The sequence below is a fragment of the Urtica dioica genome, chromosome 2 (assembly GCF_054948205.1).
Source record: "Urtica dioica subsp. dioica isolate 48M chromosome 2, U.dioica_male_clone48M_v1_H2, whole genome shotgun sequence".
In the NCBI taxonomy this organism is placed as follows: Eukaryota; Viridiplantae; Streptophyta; class Magnoliopsida; order Rosales; family Urticaceae; genus Urtica; species Urtica dioica.
The window spans coordinates 40,582,185-40,596,572 of NC_142757.1; positions in this window are offsets into that span (position 1 = coordinate 40,582,185).

The following is a 14,388-nucleotide window of genomic DNA, read 5'->3' on the forward strand; positions in this document are numbered from 1 at the left end:
GGCTGTATGGCTTAGAAAATTCCTTAAGTATTTGGAAGTTGTTCCGAACGTCGACGAGCCCATGACCCTTTATTGTGATAATAGTGGGGCTGTCGCTAACTCAAAGGAACCTCGAAGCCATAAGCGCTCTACACATATTGAGAGGAAATACCATTTGATTCGAGAGATCGCGCAACGCGGAGACGTGGAGGTGAAGTAGATCTCTGGCAGATCTATTCACCAAGGCCCTAGCGAACATGGTCTTCGACCAACTTCCAGAGGGATTAGGCATGTAGGACTACTCACATCTTCTTTGAGTCAAGTGGGAGTTTGTTGTCAATGGTGCCCACAAGAAGAGTAGTAGTTTCTATTTATGTACATTTGATGTCATATAGTCTTACGAAGACTCTTGCTTGTAATTGCTTATTCATTAATAATAAAGTTGAAACGTTCATTCATTCTTTCTTTGTTTGAAGCTTTATGATAAAACCCTAGTCTTTTAGTCCATAAACAAACTTAACAACTTACGAAGAGACAAATGTAGATTTGCATGAACAAACTCTTCGTAGTTTGCTTAAAACGATATATTCGCAATCTTAGGGTCAAAGGACTATTGACCTCAGTATGATTGTTAGAAGAATCTATGATGTCTGGTTATGAGGCATTGAGAGTTGGAGACTCTATAGTTGTTCTAGGTATCTTCCGAAGGTACTGAATTGACCAGTGCACTTCTAGAGACAAGATAAGAACAAACCATTTAACCTCTTATGTCTCGAAGTCACTATGTATGAATTGCATCATGCTTACCTTAATCCTGAAATGAGACATGCCATTTCACACCTTAGTATTCTCATTTGAGAAAGTCAAAGTTCGGACTCACTATGTGATTCCGAACAAGGCCTATTGGTGAAGTACTAAGTTGTGAGTCTGTCATGAGTAACTTTGTGAAGTTCTCATAGATATGGAATTCATGTACAAGATTGCTGAAATGCAATGTATGTCACCTCATGCTTTGTTCCTTGGAGTGTGAATAAATGAACTGGCCAGTGTCCAAATTGAGTCCTGACTCTTTTGGATGAAACAATGTGACTTGTTAGCTCCTCGTCAATACATTGTTTCTAACTTATTCACAAGCGACAAAGGAGTTGAGGAAATAACAGCTAGAAGGGTAAAATGGTAACTTAGTAAATCCCGACTAGCTGATGACATTCATGAAGGGTAAACATAGATAATATTCAGTGGATCCGCTCATCATAATTAGGTCGAATTCTTGAGTAGAAAATAAATTCATTTGAACCGAGAGATTTTCAGTGTCAGCTCTTTAGTGGAGTCAGTTGGCATTAAGCTAAACTTGGAAAAGGTTTGTGAACTTTTGAGTCCAAGTGTTTAGCTCAAGCTTTGTTCATTTGGGTCCATGAGGTCACTGTCACGAATCACATCGATAGGAATAGTTAAACTGGAAGCTAAGTCAAAACAAGAACGAAAATTATCAAAAGGGTATTTTTGTCTTTTGAGACATAGGATGAAATGAATGTCAATAAATTTTTTGACAAGTTCATTTGATGACTTAATGTCACTCGGCCATGACTTGATTATTGGGCCTTGTGACTTAATTTCATTTCATAAGAATTTTATTGAAAATTCTTAATGGGTTTTTCTCATGTTGTCATGAACAAATGAAGAAGCTTCTAGAAGCTCCTTCTAGATGAGAGATGGGCGCCCAAAATACCCAAGAGAAAGAGAATATTTTGTGCATAAATGTATCAAGATACTTGCCAAAAGAAAAAGAGGAAACAAATTTGCATATGGATGCACATGGGATTTCGGCCAAACAAGCCAAGAGAAAGTCAAAGGCATGGAATAAAAGAGGAAACTAATCCCTTGTGGATGTGCATGAGGTGGGCGCCTATGTTGATAGGAATGGGTAATAAAAGATTGCTCATAAAGGCTTGGAAAATAAGAGGAAACTACTTCTTTCCAAGGCCAACCCCTCTCCTATAAATAGGACCCTCATTCCTCTCATTCTAGACATTCATCCAAGTTTAAGAGATTTGAGAGACTCTCTCTCTAGAACTTGTGACCGAAAATCCTCTCTCTCTCTCTCTAGTTTATTTTCGATTTTTTCTTGTCTTGGCACCTAGGTGCTCACTCGACCTAGTGTTTAGCTCTGCGACTTCAAGACTTGTTCTTAAGTCGTAGTGTTTAAAAGTGCCCACTCACTGATTCCTTTATTTCGAGTGATTTAGTGATAGAAACTTTCGTGGTTGCTCGAGGTGCCGAGGAAAGAAAGAGAGACGTGCTGCGAGGGGAGACGAGCGTTGCGAACTTTCCAAAAGCTTCTTCAAAGTTCAAGCTTCAAGAAAGGTTAGTAAACCCTTAGCTCATATTGATTTTTAATTACATGTACTTGCTTCTTTGTCTAGGTTAGTAAAAACTGTTTTTACTTGAAAAGAAATTTTTTAAAATTCCGCCGCTTCCCGAAGCGTTTAATCTTTTTCTTAAACCCTAGATCAATTCCAACAAATGGTATCAGAGCAAGGTCAAAGATATGCATGTACATGTTTTTAAAATTATGAGCTTGAAAATCGTTTTCGAAAGTTTACTAATTTTGTGACAAGTTAGAATTGTAATCTTAGATTTTTTTAATTTATTGCTCTTGTCTTTAAATTAAAAAGCATGTTGATTTTCTATGAGTTTGGGATGTTTTTAAAGCACATTAGAATCAGTTCTAAAAGTTTTTAATTTTTTATATTGAAAAACGTGTTTTAAAGGTTTGAGAAATTTCGAGTAAAATTTTGTGACTAGTTATATTGTCTTGCTAGTTTCGTTTATTTACTTGAATCGTTTTATGCATGTTGTTTTTTCTTTTATTCTATGTTATTACCCTGCTAATAAAACACAAATAAAAGCTTTAACAACCTTCATAAAACGTTTCGTTACACTCGATTCTTTTTCGCACCTAAAAAGGACCAAGCTTTAATTTATTTCTTTTTTTTCGAGCTGGAGTAAACCCACATTAAAAGTGGCATAACTCTCTGTTCAGAAATCTAAATTTAATGATTCTTGAATCAAATTAAAGCTCTGTCTGTCCTCTGTCCAATGCCACCGGTTTCGGCTCAAAAGGACATTGGAGCCGCCAGATATGGCGATTTTACTCCGAGGTGCGCGGCTGTCTGAAACTCCAGTTTTTTTTTTTGAAATCCGGATTTTCAAACCCCACTACCATGAGTTATAGAACTCTAATGAGAAAATTTTCCTGAGCAAAAATGTTTTTCATATGATTATAAACATGATGTGTAAGATTAAAATGTTTTGATTTTTGAAAGTTTAATTGAAATTGAATTTTTACAAAACTAGTTTGAATTTTGAAAAACCGTTTTCACTTTCAAACTTGAAAATATTTTGTCATCCAAATCAAATAAATTTTCAAAATGTTTTCAAAACTATATCTATATCACATATGTTCAAAATCTATATGATCTTGAAAATTTGAGTGGGAGGTCTCCTTGTAGACAAGCCGAAAAATAAAAAGATGTGTAATCTCAAACTTTCAAGTGTTCGAGTGAGTTGAAGTTCACACTTCCCTCACGCACTTTCCCGAAATAGAAAATAGGAAAAGATCGAGTATGTACCTTGTGCCTTTATGCACTAATACTGCTCTGAACATGTCGATCTAGGATTCTCTTCTAGTTGTCCGCTCTGTCGCTCTCTAACTAGGAAATCTGTTTCCGAAATTATAAGAGTCGATGAACCAACTCCAAAAACTAAGTGGGAGGGTTATATTCGTTGTTTGTAACCCACGATCCCCAACACTAATGAAAGATGCAATAACGTGGGACTAAGAGCCGCTCTTGCGACCCTCACTTAAATGTGAGTACTCCAAGGCGTTATTGCCTCAATCATTGCTCAATGAGCTACGTCCGAGAGTGATGCAATGATGACAAGGCCTCCCCTTGGGGGATTGTTTTTCAAAGCTGATCTTTTGGACTAAGTGGTTGGTTACACACTTAGGCTTAATCCCTAGTAATCCTCCCTTGAGGCTCTGCGAAAGGATATGAGTGATCAAACCAATTTACAAGGTGGCTAGTCAAAGCTGATGTATTGACATCTTGGCTAAGCATTAATGATGTGTCATTTACTTATAAAAGGAGATTTTTTGCGGCCTTCTCTTGAGGGAGTAAATTATCGTTTGGTTTATAACACCTTTGGATTTTATAAAAGTCTTAATAAAACTTAAATCCTAAACCAAAGACTAATCATAAACTTGTTTCAACTTATATAGGCAATATGTCTCTCAACCATCTCTCTATCTTTCTTTCCTCGATCAAACTCGAAAACGAAAACTACGTAGATTCAAAACGTAACCTCGACATAATACCTACCGTTAACAAGCACAAATGGGTACTCACCACCCCGTGTCCTCCTCTGACGAATGATGATTCAACTCAAGAGGACAATGACGCCTTAGCAGCCTGGCTTCGATCCGATGAGATTGTGAGGTGCTATATCTTGGCATCTATGAACAATGTGCTGAAAGAGCAACATCGTGACATCGAGACTGCCGCTGACATGCTCTACAATCTCCTTAAAATGTTTGGAGGGCAAAGGCGTCAAACAAGGCTACAAGCAGTCCGACAGTTTATGAGCTGTCATATGCAGGCTAGGACTCCTGTTAGGGACCATATGATGCTGATCATTAGTTACCTAAATGAAATGGAAATCCTAGGATCTGAGATTGATGGGAAGAATATCATAGATATGATCTTAGAAACTCTCCCCGAGTCTCTTGATACCTTCATGCTGAACTACTCCATTACAAAGCTAAAGTACACTGTTACCAAGCTTATGAAGGAGCTTCACACTGCTGTAGGTCTCAATAAGAGAAAGAGGAATCAAGGAGAGGCACATGCTACTGAGCAAAAAGCCTCCGCCTCTGGAACTGTGAAGAGACCTCACAAGGCCGATAAAAAGAACTGTCCTGCCAATCTCAAAGCAAAGGAACATAGTATTGTACTAGTTACCAAAGCATGCTTAGTAGCTGATAATGTATCAACGTGGATTCTTGACTCCGCTGCTACTAACCACATTTGTTGTTCCTTGAATGGTTTCAAGAAAACCAAAAGCTTAGAGGAAGGCGAGTTCTGTTTCAAATGGGGTGATGGGAGCCTGGTGTCTGCAAAGGCTGTGGGATCCGTGACGCTATCTTTTGAAGACCGCACTTTAAACTTGAATAATGTTTATTTTGTTCCTACCTTTGGGAAGAACTTAATATCCGTTGCTCGTCTTTTTGAGCAAGATTATTGTTTAAAGTTCATTAAGAATGGAATTCGTATTTCGTTTCCTGATAATTCTTTTGTCACTGATGCATGTATGAAGAATGCTCTTTTCTACATCTATCCCACTAAACCTTCTCTTTTAGACACCGAAATAGATAACGATCTAATTAGGGAGCCAAAGAGGATCAAACTTTCTGAATCCTCCGATCTAACAAAATCAACATACCTATGGCACTTAAGACTTGGTCATATCAGTCTAGATAGGATTAAGAGACTTGTGAGGGACGGTCCACTCCAAGCCTCTGCAATAGGTTCACTACCTACTTGTGAATCCTGCATAGAAGAAAAAATGACTAAGCGACCTTTCTCTGATAAGGGTCGAAGAGCCACTGAGTTGCTGGAACTGATACATTCTGATGTATGTGGTCTGCTCAGCCAACAGGCACGTGGAGGATACGAATACTTCGTTACCTTCACTGATGAATACTCGCGATATGGGTTTGTCTATTTGCTTAAACACAAATCCGAGACCTTTAACGTATTTAAGGTCTTTAGGGCTTTAGTGGAAAAGCAAACTGGCAAAGTGATCAAAACCCTTCGATCTGATCGAGGTGGTGAGTATATGTCTGGAGAGTTCGATGACTTTCTTAAAGAAGAAGGTATCGCTTCTCAGCTTACCGCACCTGGCACACCTCAACAAAACGGAGTGTCAGAGAGAAGAAACCGAACTCTTATGGAGATGGTTAGATCAATGATGAGTTACTCATCACTCCCGCTTTCCTTTTGGGGATATGCCCTCGAAACAGCCGCTTACATTCTGAACCAAGTTCCGTCTAAAACGGTTCCTGGTACTGCTTATGAAAGATGGACTGGCCGTAAAGTGAATCTTGGCCGCATCCGAATTTGGGGTTGCCCTGCACACGTGCTGAGGCAAAAGACTAGCAAGTTGGCTAGTAGGTCAGAATTGTGCCTGTTTGTAGGATATCCGAAGGAAACCAAAGGTTTTACTTTCTATAGTCTCGAGGACGATAAGACTTTTGTTAGCACGAATGCTCGTTTCCTTGAGGAGGACTTTATGAAGGATGCGAAACCTAGAAGCAAAATTGTGCTTGAAGAAAAGTTGGGTGAGGAAGCTTCTACCTCATCTGTAAGAACTGTTCTTACCCCAACTGAAACACAACCTAACTCATCAGAATCTCGTCAAGTAGTACTTCGACGTAGTGGGAGGGCTGTTCAACAGCCTGACAGGTACATGTCTTATGGAGACTCTCTCGTAGCCGTCTCCGACATGGATGACCCTGTTTCCTATAGCCAAGCGATGGCTTGTTCTGAATCAAACCTTTGGCTTGACGCCATGAAAGTTGAAATGCACTCGATGTATGTCAACAAAGTCTGGAAACTTGTAGACCTTCCTGAAGGGATTAAACCCGTAGGGTGTAAGTGGATATACAAGAAGAAAAGGGGTCCTGATGGGAACGTCGAGACGTTCAAAGCACGACTTGTGGCGAAGGGTTATACCCAACAAGAAGGGATTGACTATGAAGAAACCTTCTCGCCAGTCGCGATGCTTAAATCCATCCGCATACTCCTATCCATAGCTGCAGCTCTCGACTATGAGATCTGGCAAATGGATGTCAAGACAGCCTTTCTGAATGGCAATCTTGACGAGCGCATTTACATGGCTCAACCAGACGGTTTCGTGGATAAAGGTCAAGAGACCAAGGTTTGCGAGTTGCTTAAATCCATTTATGGACTAAAGCAAGCATCTAGGTCATGGAATATTAGATTCGATGAAACTGTAAAGAGCTTTGGCTTTGAACAGTCAATAGATGAGCCTTGTGTTTACAAGTTAATACACGAAGGCAAGGTTGTGTTTCTGGTACTATATGTCGATGATATACTACTCATTGGTAATGACGTGGGTAAGTTATCTGAGGTTAAGGTCTGGCTGGCAAAGCAATTCGATATGAAGGATCTAGGAGAAGCCGCATACATTCTGGGAATCCAAATCTTTCGAGATAGGAAAAACCGGACCCTGTCGCTCTCTCAAGCATCTTATATTGATAAGGTGATGGATCGCTTCTCGATGCAAGACTGCAAGAGGGGTCAAACACCCTTTAGGCATGGAGTTTCACTCTCTAAGGACCAGTCTCCCAAGACTGCACAAGAGATTGAAGACATGAGGAAGATTCCTTACGCCTCTGCCGTAGGAAGCCTCATGTATGCTATGCTTTGCACTAGACCTGACATCTGTTTCGCCGTTGGCGTAGTTAGTCGTTTCCAATCCAACCCTGGACCCGAGCACTGGATTGCTGTTAAACATGTTCTTAAGTATCTTCGAAGAACTAGGAATTTGATGCTTACATACTCAGGTACTGACCTGACTATGACGGGATATACCGACTCCGATTTTCAAGCGGATAAGGATTCCAGGAAATCCACTTCGGGATCTATGTTCATCCTTAATGGTGGAGCTGTTGTGTGGAGAAGTATTAAGCAATCTTGCATTGCTGACTCCACAATGGAAGCAGAATATGTGGCTGCTTGTGAAGCATCCAAAGAGGCTGTATGGCTTAGAAAATTCCTTAAGTATTTGGAAGTTGTTCCGAACGTCGACGAGCCCATGACCCTTTATTGTGATAATAGTGGGGCTGTCGCTAACTCAAAGGAACCTCGAAGCCATAAGCGCTCTACACATATTGAGAGGAAATACCATTTGATTCGAGAGATCGCGCAACGCGGAGACGTGGAGGTGAAGTAGATCTCTGGCAGATCTATTCACCAAGGCCCTAGCGAACATGGTCTTCGACCAACTTCCAGAGGGATTAGGCATGTAGGACTACTCACATCTTCTTTGAGTCAAGTGGGAGTTTGTTGTCAATGGTGCCCACAAGAAGAGTAGTAGTTTCTATTTATGTACATTTGATGTCATATAGTCTTACGAAGACTCTTGCTTGTAATTGCTTATTCATTAATAATAAAGTTGAAACGTTCATTCATTCTTTCTTTGTTTGAAGCTTTATGATAAAACCCTAGTCTTTTAGTCCATAAACAAACTTAACAACTTACGAAGAGACAAATGTAGATTTGCATGAACAAACTCTTCGTAGTTTGCTTAAAACGATATATTCGCAATCTTAGGGTCAAAGGACTATTGACCTCAGTATGATTGTTAGAAGAATCTATGATGTCTGGTTATGAGGCATTGAGAGTTGGAGACTCTATAGTTCTTCTAGGTATCTTCCGAAGGTACTGAATTGACCAGTGCACTTCTAGAGACAAGATAAGAACAAACCATTTAACCTCTTATGTCTCGAAGTCACTATGTATGAATTGCATCATGCTTACCTTAATCCTGAAATGAGACATGCCATTTCACACCTTAGTATTCTCATTTGAGAAAGTCAAAGTTCGGACTCACTATGTGATTCCGAACAAGGCCTATTGGTGAAGTACTAAGTTGTGAGTCTGTCATGAGTAACTTTGTGAAGTTCTCATAGATATGGAATTCATGTACAAGATTGCTGAAATGCAATGTATGTCACCTCATGCTTTGTTCCTTGGAGTGTGAATAAATGAACTGGCCAGTGTCCAAATTGAGTCCTGACTCTTTTGGATGAAACAATGTGACTTGTTAGCTCCTCGTCAATACATTGTTTCTAACTTATTCACAAGCGACAAAGGAGTTGAGGAAATAACAGCTAGAAGGGTAAAATGGTAACTTAGTAAATCCCGACTAGCTGATGACATTCATGAAGGGTAAACATAGATAATATTCAGTGGATCCGCTCATCATAATTAGGTCGAATTCTTGAGTAGAAAATAAATTCATTTGAACCGAGAGATTTTCAGTGTCAGCTCTTTAGTGGAGTCAGTTGGCATTAAGCTAAACTTGGAAAAGGTTTGTGAACTTTTGAGTCCAAGTGTTTAGCTCAAGCTTTGTTCATTTGGGTCCATGAGGTCACTGTCACGAATCACATCGATAGGAATAGTTAAACTGGAAGCTAAGTCAAAACAAGAACGAAAATTATCAAAAGGGTATTTTTGTCTTTTGAGACATAGGATGAAATGAATGTCAATAAATTTTTTGACAAGTTCATTTGATGACTTAATGTCACTCGGCCATGACTTGATTATTGGGCCTTGTGACTTAATTTCATTTCATAAGAATTTTATTGAAAATTCTTAATGGGTTTTTCTCATGTTGTCATGAACAAATGAAGAAGCTTCTAGAAGCTCCTTCTAGATGAGAGATGGGCGCCCAAAATACCCAAGAGAAAGAGAATATTTTGTGCATAAATGTATCAAGATACTTGCCAAAAGAAAAAGAGGAAACAAATTTGCATATGGATGCACATGGGATTTCGGCCAAACAAGCCAAGAGAAAGTCAAAGGCATGGAATAAAAGAGGAAACTAATCCCTTGTGGATGTGCATGAGGTGGGCGCCTATGTTGATAGGAATGGGTAATAAAAGATTGCTCATAAAGGCTTGGAAAATAAGAGGAAACTACTTCTTTCCAAGGCCAACCCCTCTCCTATAAATAGGACCCTCATTCCTCTCATTCTAGACATTCATCCAAGTTTAAGAGATTTGAGAGACTCTCTCTCTCTAGAACTTGTGACCGAAAATCCTCTCTCTCTCTCTCTAGTTTATTTTCGATTTTTTCTTGTCTTGGCACCTAGGTGCTCACTCGACCTAGTGTTTAGCTCTGCGACTTCAAGACTTGTTCTTAAGTCGTAGTGTTTAAAAGTGCCCACTCACTGATTCCTTTATTTCGAGTGATTTAGTGATAGAAACTTTCGTGGTTGCTCGAGGTGCCGAGGAAAGAAAGAGAGACGTGCTGCGAGGGGAGACGAGCGTTGCGAACTTTCCAAAAGCTTCTTCAAAGTTCAAGCTTCAAGAAAGGTTAGTAAACCCTTAGCTCATATTGATTTTTAATTACATGTACTTGCTTCTTTGTCTAGGTTAGTAAAAACTGTTTTTACTTGAAAAGAAATTTTTTAAAATTCCGCCGCTTCCCGAAGCGTTTAATCTTTTTCTTAAACCCTAGATCAATTCCAACAAATGGTATCAGAGCAAGGTCAAAGATATGCATGTACATGTTTTTAAAATTATGAGCTTGAAAATCGTTTTCGAAAGTTTACTAATTTTGTGACAAGTTAGAATTGTAATCTTAGATTTTTTTAATTTATTGCTCTTGTCTTTAAATTAAAAAGCATGTTGATTTTCTATGAGTTTGGGATGTTTTTAAAGCACATTAGAATCAGTTCTAAAAGTTTTTAATTTTTTATATTGAAAAACGTGTTTTAAAGGTTTGAGAAATTTCGAGTAAAATTTTGTGACTAGTTATATTGTCTTGCTAGTTTCGTTTATTTACTTGAATCGTTTTATGCATGTTGTTTTATTCTATGTTATTACCCTGCTAATAAAACACAAATAAAAGCTTTAACAACCTTCATAAAACGTTTCGTTACACTCGATTCTTTTTCGCACCTAAAAAGGACCAAGCTTTAATTTATTTCTTTTTTTTCGAGCTGGAGTAAACCCACATTAAAAGTGGCATAACTCTCTGTTCAGAAATCTAAATTTAATGATTCTTGAATCAAATTAAAGCTCTGTCTGTCCTCTGTCCAATGCCACCGGTTTCGGCTCAAAAGGACATTGGAGCCGCCAGATATGGCGATTTTACTCCGAGGTGCGCGGCTGTCTGAAACTCCAGTTTTTTTTTTTGAAATCCGGATTTTCAAACCCCACTACCATGAGTTATAGAACTCTAATGAGAAAATTTTCCTGAGCAAAAATGTTTTTCATATGATTATAAACATGATGTGTAAGATTAAAATGTTTTGATTTTTGAAAGTTTAATTGAAATTGAATTTTTACAAAACTAGTTTGAATTTTGAAAAACCGTTTTCACTTTCAAACTTGAAAATATTTTGTCATCCAAATCAAATAAATTTTCAAAATGTTTTCAAAACTATATCTATATCACATATGTTCAAAATCTATATGATCTTGAAAATTTGAGTGGGAGGTCTCCTTGTAGACAAGCCGAAAAATAAAAAGATGTGTAATCTCAAACTTTCAAGTGTTCGAGTGAGTTGAAGTTCACACTTCCCTCACGCACTTTCCCGAAATAGAAAATAGGAAAAGATCGAGTATGTACCTTGTGCCTTTATGCACTAATACTGCTCTGAACATGTCGATCTAGGATTCTCTTCTAGTTGTCCGCTCTGTCGCTCTCTAACTAGGAAATCTGTTTCCGAAATTATAAGAGTCGATGAACCAACTCCAAAAACTAAGTGGGAGGGTTATATTCGTTGTTTGTAACCCACGATCCCCAACACTAATGAAAGATGCAATAACGTGGGACTAAGAGCCGCTCTTGCGACCCTCACTTAAATGTGAGTACTCCAAGGCGTTATTGCCTCAATCATTGCTCAATGAGCTACGTCCGAGAGTGATGCAATGATGACAAGGCCTCCCCTTGGGGGATTGTTTTTCAAAGCTGATCTTTTGGACTAAGTGGTTGGTTACACACTTAGGCTTAATCCCTAGTAATCCTCCCTTGAGGCTCTGCGAAAGGATATGAGTGATCAAACCAATTTACAAGGTGGCTAGTCAAAGCTGATGTATTGACATCTTGGCTAAGCATTAATGATGTGTCATTTACTTATAAAAGGAGATTTTTTGCGGCCTTCTCTTGAGGGAGTAAATTATCGTTTGGTTTATAACACCTTTGGATTTTATAAAAGTCTTAATAAAACTTAAATCCTAAACCAAAGACTAATCATAAACTTGTTTCAACTTATATAGGCAATATGTCTCTCAACCATCTCTCTATCTTTCTTTCCTCGATCAAACTCGAAAACGAAAACTACGTAGATTCAAAACGTAACCTCGACATAATACCTACCGTTAACAAGCACAAATGGGTACTCACCACCCCGTGTCCTCCTCTGACGAATGATGATTCAACTCAAGAGGACAATGACGCCTTAGCAGCCTGGCTTCGATCCGATGAGATTGTGAGGTGCTATATCTTGGCATCTATGAACAATGTGCTGAAAGAGCAACATCGTGACATCGAGACTGCCGCTGACATGCTCTACAATCTCCTTAAAATGTTTGGAGGGCAAAGGCGTCAAACAAGGCTACAAGCAGTCCGACAGTTTATGAGCTGTCATATGCAGGCTAGGACTCCTGTTAGGGACCATATGATGCTGATCATTAGTTACCTAAATGAAATGGAAATCCTAGGATCTGAGATTGATGGGAAGAATATCATAGATATGATCTTAGAAACTCTCCCCGAGTCTCTTGATACCTTCATGCTGAACTACTCCATTACAAAGCTAAAGTACACTGTTACCAAGCTTATGAAGGAGCTTCACACTGCTGTAGGTCTCAATAAGAGAAAGAGGAATCAAGGAGAGGCACATGCTACTGAGCAAAAAGCCTCCGCCTCTGGAACTGTGAAGAGACCTCACAAGGCCGATAAAAAGAACTGTCCTGCCAATCTCAAAGCAAAGGAACATAGTATTGTACTAGTTACCAAAGCATGCTTAGTAGCTGATAATGTATCAACGTGGATTCTTGACTCCGCTGCTACTAACCACATTTGTTGTTCCTTGAATGGTTTCAAGAAAACCAAAAGCTTAGAGGAAGGCGAGTTCTGTTTCAAATGGGGTGATGGGAGCCTGGTGTCTGCAAAGGCTGTGGGATCCGTGACGCTATCTTTTGAAGACCGCACTTTAAACTTGAATAATGTTTATTTTGTTCCTACCTTTGGGAAGAACTTAATATCCGTTGCTCGTCTTTTTGAGCAAGATTATTGTTTAAAGTTCATTAAGAATGGAATTCGTATTTCGTTTCCTGATAATTCTTTTGTCACTGATGCATGTATGAAGAATGCTCTTTTCTACATCTATCCCACTAAACCTTCTCTTTTAGACACCGAAATAGATAACGATCTAATTAGGGAGCCAAAGAGGATCAAACTTTCTGAATCCTCCGATCTAACAAAATCAACATACCTATGGCACTTAAGACTTGGTCATATCAGTCTAGATAGGATTAAGAGACTTGTGAGGGACGGTCCACTCCAAGCCTCTGCAATAGGTTCACTACCTACTTGTGAATCCTGCATAGAAGAAAAAATGACTAAGCGACCTTTCTCTGATAAGGGTCGAAGAGCCACTGAGTTGCTGGAACTGATACATTCTGATGTATGTGGTCTGCTCAGCCAACAGGCACGTGGAGGATACGAATACTTCGTTACCTTCACTGATGAATACTCGCGATATGGGTTTGTCTATTTGCTTAAACACAAATCCGAGACCTTTAACGTATTTAAGGTCTTTAGGGCTTTAGTGGAAAAGCAAACTGGCAAAGTGATCAAAACCCTTCGATCTGATCGAGGTGGTGAGTATATGTCTGGAGAGTTCGATGACTTTCTTAAAGAAGAAGGTATCGCTTCTCAGCTTACCGCACCTGGCACACCTCAACAAAACGGAGTGTCAGAGAGAAGAAACCGAACTCTTATGGAGATGGTTAGATCAATGATGAGTTACTCATCACTCCCGCTTTCCTTTTGGGGATATGCCCTCGAAACAGCCGCTTACATTCTGAACCAAGTTCCGTCTAAAACGGTTCCTGGTACTGCTTATGAAAGATGGACTGGCCGTAAAGTGAATCTTGGCCGCATCCGAATTTGGGGTTGCCCTGCACACGTGCTGAGGCAAAAGACTAGCAAGTTGGCTAGTAGGTCAGAATTGTGCCTGTTTGTAGGATATCCGAAGGAAACCAAAGGTTTTACTTTCTATAGTCTCGAGGACGATAAGACTTTTGTTAGCACGAATGCTCGTTTCCTTGAGGAGGACTTTATGAAGGATGCGAAACCTAGAAGCAAAATTGTGCTTGAAGAAAAGTTGGGTGAGGAAGCTTCTACCTCATCTGTAAGAACTGTTCTTACCCCAACTGAAACACAACCTAACTCATCAGAATCTCGTCAAGTAGTACTTCGACGTAGTGGGAGGGCTGTTCAACAGCCTGACAGGTACATGTCTTATGGAGACTCTCTCGTAGCCGTCTCCGACATGGATGACCCTGTTTCCTATAGCCAAGCGATG